Source organism: Aythya marila (assembly GCF_965140915.1).
Source record: "Aythya marila genome assembly, contig: HAP1_HAP1_SCAFFOLD_169, whole genome shotgun sequence".
NCBI classification, from domain to species: Eukaryota; Metazoa; Chordata; class Aves; order Anseriformes; family Anatidae; genus Aythya; species Aythya marila.
Genome location: NW_028137768.1, coordinates 461,990 through 470,800, shown reverse-complemented (window position 1 = coordinate 470,800; position 8,811 = coordinate 461,990).

The following is an 8,811-nucleotide window of genomic DNA, read 5'->3' as shown; positions in this document are numbered from 1 at the left end:
CTGGAAATGGTGTGAACTCTATGATCCATGTGATCCATGGATTCTGTGATTCTTGTGAATCCCTTCCAACTCAGGATATTCCACGTGTGGAGAGTAGTTAGACTTGTTTGTGTCACTGATAGGCACCAACACAGGACAAAAGGGGAGTTGAACAGCTTGTTCCTGCTTTCTCTTGTATAAACTTAAAGATGGTGATCCACAATCTTGGTGTGAGAGACAGCTGAAGGAGGGAGTGTTCTAGTGGCAGGACAACCCTGTTTAGTGACAGAACAAAATATTGGCAGCTATAACGTCTAGAGTGAAAGCTTTTGCATGATTATTTGTAAAATGAATATTGATGTTAAGATCTCTGAATATGATAATGAGCTCAATGAAGTACATGATAAACATATGTGACTATAGTAGTCAACTCTGCACTCAAATCATGCTAAATGTCACTTCTCAGGTGGTGAGGGGATGGCAGGGTGGGGGGGTGATGGTAACAGATAACAGTAGGATATGAAAGAGTGTTGGTGATAGGAGCATAATTTAGAGATAGGGAAAAAAGGAGTAAGAGTGAGGAAAAAGAGGGGGGGGGGGGGGGGGAGGAAGAAGAACCTGGGGACCTTATCCTGGTTTCAGTTAGGACAGAGTCAATTTTCTTCCTAGTAGCTGGTAGAATGCTATGTTTTGGCTTAGGATGAGAAGAGTGATGATAACACCCTGATGTTTTAATTGTTGCAGAGCAGTGCTTACACCAAGCCAAGGACGTCTCAGCTTCTTGCTCTGTCCTGCCAACGGGCAGGCTGGGGGTGCAGCAAGAGTTAGGAGGGGACAGACCCAGGACAGGTGACCCAAACTAGCCAAAGGGGTATTCCATACCATCTGACATCATGCTAAACACTATATAGGGGTGGCTAGCCGGGGGAGGGTGGCCAGACTGCTCGGGGTTAGGCTGGGCATCGGTCAGCAGGTGGTGAGCAATTGCATTATGCATCACTTGTTTGTACACATTATTAGTAGTAGTACTATTATCATCATTATTCTTATTATTATTGTTATTGTTATTATAGTTATTATTATTTTCCTGTCTTAATAAACTGTCTTTATCTCAACTCATGGGCTTCAGTTTCCTGTGTCTCTCCCCCATCCCAGAGAGGGAGAGGGGAGGGTGAATAAACAGCTGTGTGGTGTTTAGCTGCTGGCTGGGTTAAACCACAACAGTCCTTTTGGCGCCCAATGTGGGGCACGAAGGGTTGAGATAATGACAGATCTGACCAGAGTGTGTTAAACTAAAATTGGTATAAGTATTAGACCTGCTTAATAGTCACTTGTCATAATGCTGATTGCTTTAATCTCAACTCTGCTGCACCTGCTTTCCAAATTGAGTATTATAGTACATTATTTTTCGTATTTGCTCTCTGTCATGTTGTTTATCCTCTCCGGGCCCTGGTTTAAGATCATTATGGTACTGTGCGTTGTAACAGTGGCTTATGAGACGATGAAATATCTGGTCATGACTCTAACTTGGTATTTGTACTCAGCAAAGTCGTCGACTCTATACTTTGGAAATCATATCTCGGAAACTATTAGCAATCATACCTATTGCCTTTTTTTCAGCAGGGAGTCAATCTGTGGAGGGGAAAGGGGAAGATATTTTTTCTCACTCGTTCACTCTCCCTTTCTCCTTCACCACCCCCCTTTTCCTCCTTGATCACTCTGCCTTCCTCCTTCACCACCCTCTTACCCTCCGAGCTTGTTACAATAGTTCTCCAAGATATTGAATATCCTTGGGATACTTAGACCAGCATGGTCTTGTTGTTATGCCTCCTGAATGTGCTTCAGGTTTTGCTTAAATTTAAACAACTACTTAGGAATCTCATCCAGAGATCTGCCCGGAGGCAGTATAGTTGTGAGTGGCAGGGAGTATGGGAGGATATGGGCAGGCATTTAGAGCAGTGGACACCTCCAGTGTTTTGGAAATTCACCCCTGAACAACTGCAAAATCCTAAAAAACTGGTAGAATGCTTGAAAAAAAAAGGTGTCATGACTATGGCAGTTCCAAAGTGACACAAATCATTGTAACGTGCTGGGGCCTGACTCATGCCTATCGAGCTGCAAATGATATTACTATCAACTCAGTGACAGACCCTATGGCCACTCCAAGTCCTGTGAAAGATCCAATGGCCACTGTGACCCCTACGATGGACTCTGCAGCCACTCTAGCTCCAGTTCCTGCAAACGCTCCAGTTCCTGCAGCCACTCCAGTTCCAGTTCCTGCAGCTGCTCCAGCTCCTGTGGCTGGGTCAGAGAAATGAGCTGTAACAGTGCAAGTTGCCCCTGTAGAGGAGGTGAAAAAATGGTATAAGGATTCGGAACGCAGAGAGTCTTCTGCCAAATCTAGGTATAGAGACGATGATGCTGGGCCATCAGGGATTCAGGAGGAGGAACATGAGGATGCTGAAAAATCAACAGTAACTACCCAAAAGCTATACCAGTGTGAGCTATGAGATGTACGAAAAGATTTTGGTTGTTGCATAGGTGAGGAGCTTGTCACCTGGCTACTCCAGTGCTGGGACACTGGAGCCAATTGTGTGGAATTAGACGGCAGGGAAGCCAGGCAGCTGGGATCCCTTGCTAGAGACACAGGCATTGACAAAGCAATTGCAGATGGAGCACAATCTCACAACCTCTGGAGGCATCTCCTCTCAGCTGTGAGGGAAAGGTATCCCTTCCAAGAAGAACCTGTATGTTTACCAGGCAAGTGGACCACTATGGAGAAGGGAATCCAGTACCTGAGGGAATGAGCCGTACGGGAGGTGATTTATGAGGACCCAGACCTCAGACAAACATCCACAGATCCAGATGAAGTCAGGTGTACACAACCCATGTGGCGGAAGTTTATATGGAGTGCACCATCATCATATGCCAGCTCATTGGTGTCGTGGTTCCGCTCGAGTGGGCAGCTGAGCTCCACCACAGCCACTCTCTCACTCCCCCTCCTCAAAGAGGAATGGGGAGAAAATATGTGAAAAAGGCTCAAGGGTTGAGATTAGGACGAGAAAATCACACAATAATTATTGTAACAGGCAAAACAGACTCAGCATAAGAAGATAGTAAGATTTATTGCTCATTACGAACGAGCTAGAGAAGTGAGAAACAAAGGAAAGAAACCAAAAGCACCTTCCCCCCCCATCCACCCTCTTCCACCTCCTCCCCCTGAGCGGCGCAGGGGAACAGGAAATGGGGGTTATGGTCAGTCTACAGCACTTCTTCTCTGCCGCTCCTTCTCGATCACTCTCGTCCCCTGTGCTGTGGGGTCCCACCCACGGGATGCAGTCCTTGATGAACTGATCCGGCGTGGGCTTCCCACAGGCAGCAGCTCTTCCAGAACTGCTCCAGATATGGGTCCATACCATGGGGTCCATCCCTCAGGAGCAAACTGCTCCAACCTGGCCCCCCTACGGGCAGCAGCTCCTACCAGGTCACCTGCTCCTGCATGGTCTCCTCTCCACGGACTACAGGTCCGGCCCGGAATCTGCTCCGGCAGGGGTCTTCCACAGGCAGCAGCCTCCGTCCGTGCAGGGCCTCCTGCTCCACCGTGGTCTCCTCCACGGGCTGCAGCATGGAATCCTGCTCTACCGTGGTACTCCATGGGCTGCAGGGGGACAGCCTGCTTCACCATGGGCCTCACCACAGGCCGCAGGGGACTTCTGATCCGGTGCCTGGAGCACCTCTCTCCCTCCTTCTTCACTGACCTTGGCACCTGCAAGGCTGTTCCTCAATCCCTTCACTCTCCTGGCTGCTGTGTGGCGCAGCGTTTTTTTCCCTGTCTTAAATATGCTCTCACAGAGGCGCAAAACAACATCACTTATTGGCTCAGCTCTGGAAAACAATGGGGCCCTTGCCAAACATGGGGCAGCTTCTAGATCTTTCTCACAGAAACCACCCCTATGGCCCCCTGCTACCAAAACCTTGCCACGTAAACCCACTACAATTGGTAATAATGGCCTGGAAAGACGATGAGGAACCTACAGTGGATAAAGTGGCTAAACAACTCTGGCAGTACGAAGAAAGTCTCTCCTCTTCCTTACAGGCCTGTGTCTCAGCTGTGGAGAAACTTTCAGAAGAATTCCACCAACTTAAAGAGAATTTATCTTTCTCCCCACCTAAATGAACCAGTGTCCACCAACTAAAAGAGAATACGTTGGAGAAACTTTCTGAAAAGGTCCACCAACTTGAAGAGAGTTTATTTTCTTCCCCACCTGTACAAAGCAGTGTCTCAGCTATCAGGAGTAAGCATTCATCCACACAAGGAAGACAATATGGTGGGTACACACCCCGTGCCACACTGTGGTTTTACCTACGTGACCATGGAGAGGACATGAGAAAATGGGATGGAAAATCTTCCTTGACCCTGGAGGCATGGGTATGGGAGTTGCAAAAGAAAACAATTGGGAAAAAGAGGTTCTCTGAAAAATTTGCTGCTCCAATTTCCAGCAGGCAGTCCTTTAGACGCAGAAACAGAGATTCTGACTAGGATTAGAGGGACACTGCCTCCATCCAGGGGGAGAAGAGGGACAACTGAGTTTATTGGACTGTGTGGATTTGGTGGCCTGGCATGTCAGACGCACAGAAGTATAAGGCTTTAGTAGAAAACAGTGCACAGTGTACTATAATACCATCAAGCTATTAAGGGCCAGAACCCATCTGCATTTATGGGGTGATGGGGGGATCCCAGCAGTTAACTATATTGGAGGCTGAAGTGAGTCTGACTGGGAATGAGTGGCAAAAACATCATATTGTGACTGGCTCAGATGCTCCGTGCATCCTTGGCATAGACTATCTCAGGAGAGGATATTGCAAGGACCCAAAAGGGCTTTTGGCATAGCTGTCTTAGAGACAGAGGACATTAAACAGTTGTCTACCTTGCCTGGTCTCTCAGAGGACCCTTCTGTTGTGGGGATGCTGAGGGTCGAAGAACAGCAAGTGCTAATTGCTACCACAACTGTGCACTGGCAGCAATATCGCACCAACCAAGACTCCCTGATTCCCATCCATGAGCTAATTCATCAATTGGAGAGCCAAGGAGTGATCAGCAAGACTCATTCACCTTTTAATAGTCCCATATAGCCATTGCGAAAGTCTAATCGTGAGTGGAGACTAACGGTGGACTATCGTGGCCTGAACAAACTCACGCCACCACTGAGTGCTGCAGTGCCAGACATGCTGGAACTCCAGTACAAACTAGAATCAAAAGCAGCCAAGGGGTATGCCACAATTGATATCACTAATGCATTTTATTCCATCCCTTTAGCAGCAGAGTGCAGGCCAGTTTCCTTTCACTTGGAGGGGTGTCCAATACACCTGGAGTCGGCTACCCCAGGGGTGGAAACACAGCCCTACCATTTGCCATGGACTGATCCAGTCTGCACTGTAACAGGGGGAAGCTCCTAAACATCCGCAGTACATCAGTGACATCATTGTGTGGGGTGTGTTATAAATGGCTCAGGATTCAAATTAGAATTAAATGAAAAATAGGATTTATTAAAGGATATAAAGGAATAGAGGTAAGCAAACAGCGCTAGGTGCACCGGGAGTCTCTGCTCCACCAGGACGCACACCAGTTACATCAAGCAGCTGATTTTTATGCTCCTAGACTAATACATATTCATTACTACTTCTAAAAAAATAGATTATTAAAATTAGCTTCCGGGGTGCAGTCCCTCCTACTGGAGCACGCGCAGTCTCCTCTGGGGTCTCTTCTGGGGGTCTCTAGGGGTCTTCCATGCTGAAGGCTCGCAGTCTTCCTCTCCCCCTTTGTACTTACTGGGCACCATACCAAGTTTATGGAACACCTTCTTCAAATATTGTCTCCCAGCCGCCCTTCAGCTTCTTTCTCCTTCCTCTTTATCTCTCGGCCCCCCCTAACCAGATACCAAAGATCCACATAGTATCCCATAACAGTCACTAGTTGTTATCAGTTGTTCTGAAACTCCCAGACACACGAGTAATTAAAACATTCTTCCCCAGCCATTCACAGACACATCTATAGCAGTGTTAGAAATAGAAGTCCGGAATAACAAAAGCAAACAGGTTCATAAATTTAAGAAGTGATAAATTGACTAGAATGAGGAATGAGGGGGAGACTGGGACACACTGCAGCTGTGGTTCAAGAATTGAATTGCCAGTGCAGGGCCCAGAGGCAGACAGGATTCAAACGATTCAAACAGAATTGTTCTTTATGGACACGAATTGTTAAAACATTCCTCACAGGTGGAACAGCAGAGGAAGTTTTTGAGAAAAGGAAGAAAATAGTCCAAATCCTTCTGAAGGCTGGTTTTGCCATAAAACAAAATAAAGTCAAAGGACCTGCACGGGAGATCCAGGTTTTAGGAATAAAATGGCAAGATGGACGTCGTCAAATCCCAATGGATGTGATCAACAAAATAACAGCTATGTCTCCACCAACTAGCAAAAAAGAAACACAGACTTTCCTAGGTGTTGTGGGGTTTTGGAGAATGCACATCCCAAATTACAGTCTGATTGTAAACCCACTCTACCAAGTAACTCGCAAGAAGAATGAGTTTGAATGGGGCCCTGAACAACGACAAGCCTTTGAACAAATCAAGCAGGAAATAGTCCATGCAGTAGCCCTTGGGCCAGTTCGAACAGGACCAGATGTAAAGAATGTGCTCTACACTGCAGCCGGGGAGAACGGCCCCACCTGGAGCCTCTGGCAGAAAGAACCTGGGGAAACTCGATGTGGACCCCTAGGGTTTTGGAGTCGGGGATACAGAAGATGTGAGGCCCGCTACACTCCAATAAAAAAGGAGATGTTGGCAGCATATGAAGGAGTTCGATCTGCTTTGGAGGTGGTCGGTACTGAAGCACAGCTCCTTCTGGCACCCCGACTGCTGGTACTAGGCTGGATGTTCAAAGGAAGGGTCTCCTCTACACATCATGCAACTGATGCTACATGGAGCAAGTGGGTTGGACTGATTACTCAGCGGGCTCGAATAGGAAACCCCAGTCACCCAGGAATATTGGAAATGATTATGGACTGGTCAGAAGGCAAATACTTTGGGATATCATCAGAGGAGGAGGTGGGTCATGCTTAAGAAGCCCCACTGTACAACCAGTTACCAGAGAATGAGAAGAAATATGCCCTGTTCACTGATAGGTCCTGTCGTATTGTGGAGAAGCATTGGAGATGGAAGGCTGCTGTATGGAGTCCTTCACAACGAGTTGCAGAAGCTGCTGAGGGAGAAGGTGAATCGAGTCAGTTTGCAGAAGTGAAAGCCATTCAGCTGGCTTTAGATATTGCTGAATGAGAAAAGTGGCCAGTTCTCTATCTCTACACTGATTCATGGATGGTAGCAAATGTCTTGTGCAGGTGGTTACAGCAATGGAAGCAAAACAACTGGCAGCACAGGGGCAAACCCATGTGGGCTGCTGCACTGCAGCAAGATATTGCGGCCCATGTAGAGAACCAGGTTGTAAAGGTATGCCACGTAGATGCTCGTGTGCCCAAGAATCAGGCTACTGAAGAACATCAAAACAACCAGCAGGTGGATCAGGCTGCTAAGATTGAAGTGGTTCAGGTGGACCTGGACTGGCAACATAAAGGTGAATTATTTATAGCCCGATGGGCCCATGACACGTCAGGCCATCAGGGTAGAGATGCAACATACATGTGGGCTTTTGATCGAGGGGTGGACCTGACCATATAGCTATACAGAAAATATAGCACAGGTTATTTAGGACTTTGAAACATGCGCTGCAATCAAGCAAGCCAAACAGTCAAAGCCTCTTTGGTATGGAGGACAATGGCTGAAATACAAATATGGAGAGGCCTGGCAGATTGATTACATCACACTCCCTCAAACACACAAGGGCAAGCACCATGCACCTACAATGGTGGAAGCAACCACCGGATGGCTGGAAACATGTCCTGTGCCCCATGCCACCACCCAGAACACTATCCTAGGCCTTGAGAAGCAAGTCCTATGGCAACATGACACCTCAGAAAGAATTGAGTCAGACAATGAGACACATTTCCGAAACAACCTTATAGACACTTGGGCCAAAGAACATGGTATCGAGTGGGTGTAACACATCCCTTATCATGTACCAGCCTCCGGGAAAATGGAGCTATACATTGGACTGTTAAGGACAACACTGAAGGCAATGGGTGCTGGGACATTCAAACATTGGGAAATATATTTACCAAAAGCCACCTGGTTAGTCAACACGAGGTGATCTGTAAAAAAGCTGGACATGCCCAATCAAACATGTTATGTTCTGCAGAAGGAGATAAAGTCCCTGTAGTACACATAAAAAACATCCTGGGGAAGACAGTCTGGGCTATTCCTGCCACAGGCAGAGGAATGATATGCTGAACAATTAATATGGGGAGGCTGGCTGGGGTGGGAAGACCAGCTGCTGCTTGGGGATAGGTTGGGCATCGGTCAGTGGGTGGTGAGCAATTGCGTTGTGCATCACTTGTTTTGTACACATGATTATGAGTAGTACTATTAGCATTATTATTATTTTCCTTTGCTTTCTGTGCTAATAAACTGTCTTTATCTCAACTCAAAGGCTTTCATTTTTTCTGCATTCTCTCCTCCATCCCAGAGAGGGAGTGGGGAGTATGAACAAATGGCTGTGTGGTGCTTAGCTGCTGGTTGGGTTAAACCACAACGTCATGGTAGAAACCCTCACCCTAATAGCAGAAAGCATACTTTTAAAATCCATCTACCCTTTGTTCAGAGAGGAGCAGTTGGTGATGACATCAGTCTGCTCCAAGCACCACACCCCAGCAGAGACCCT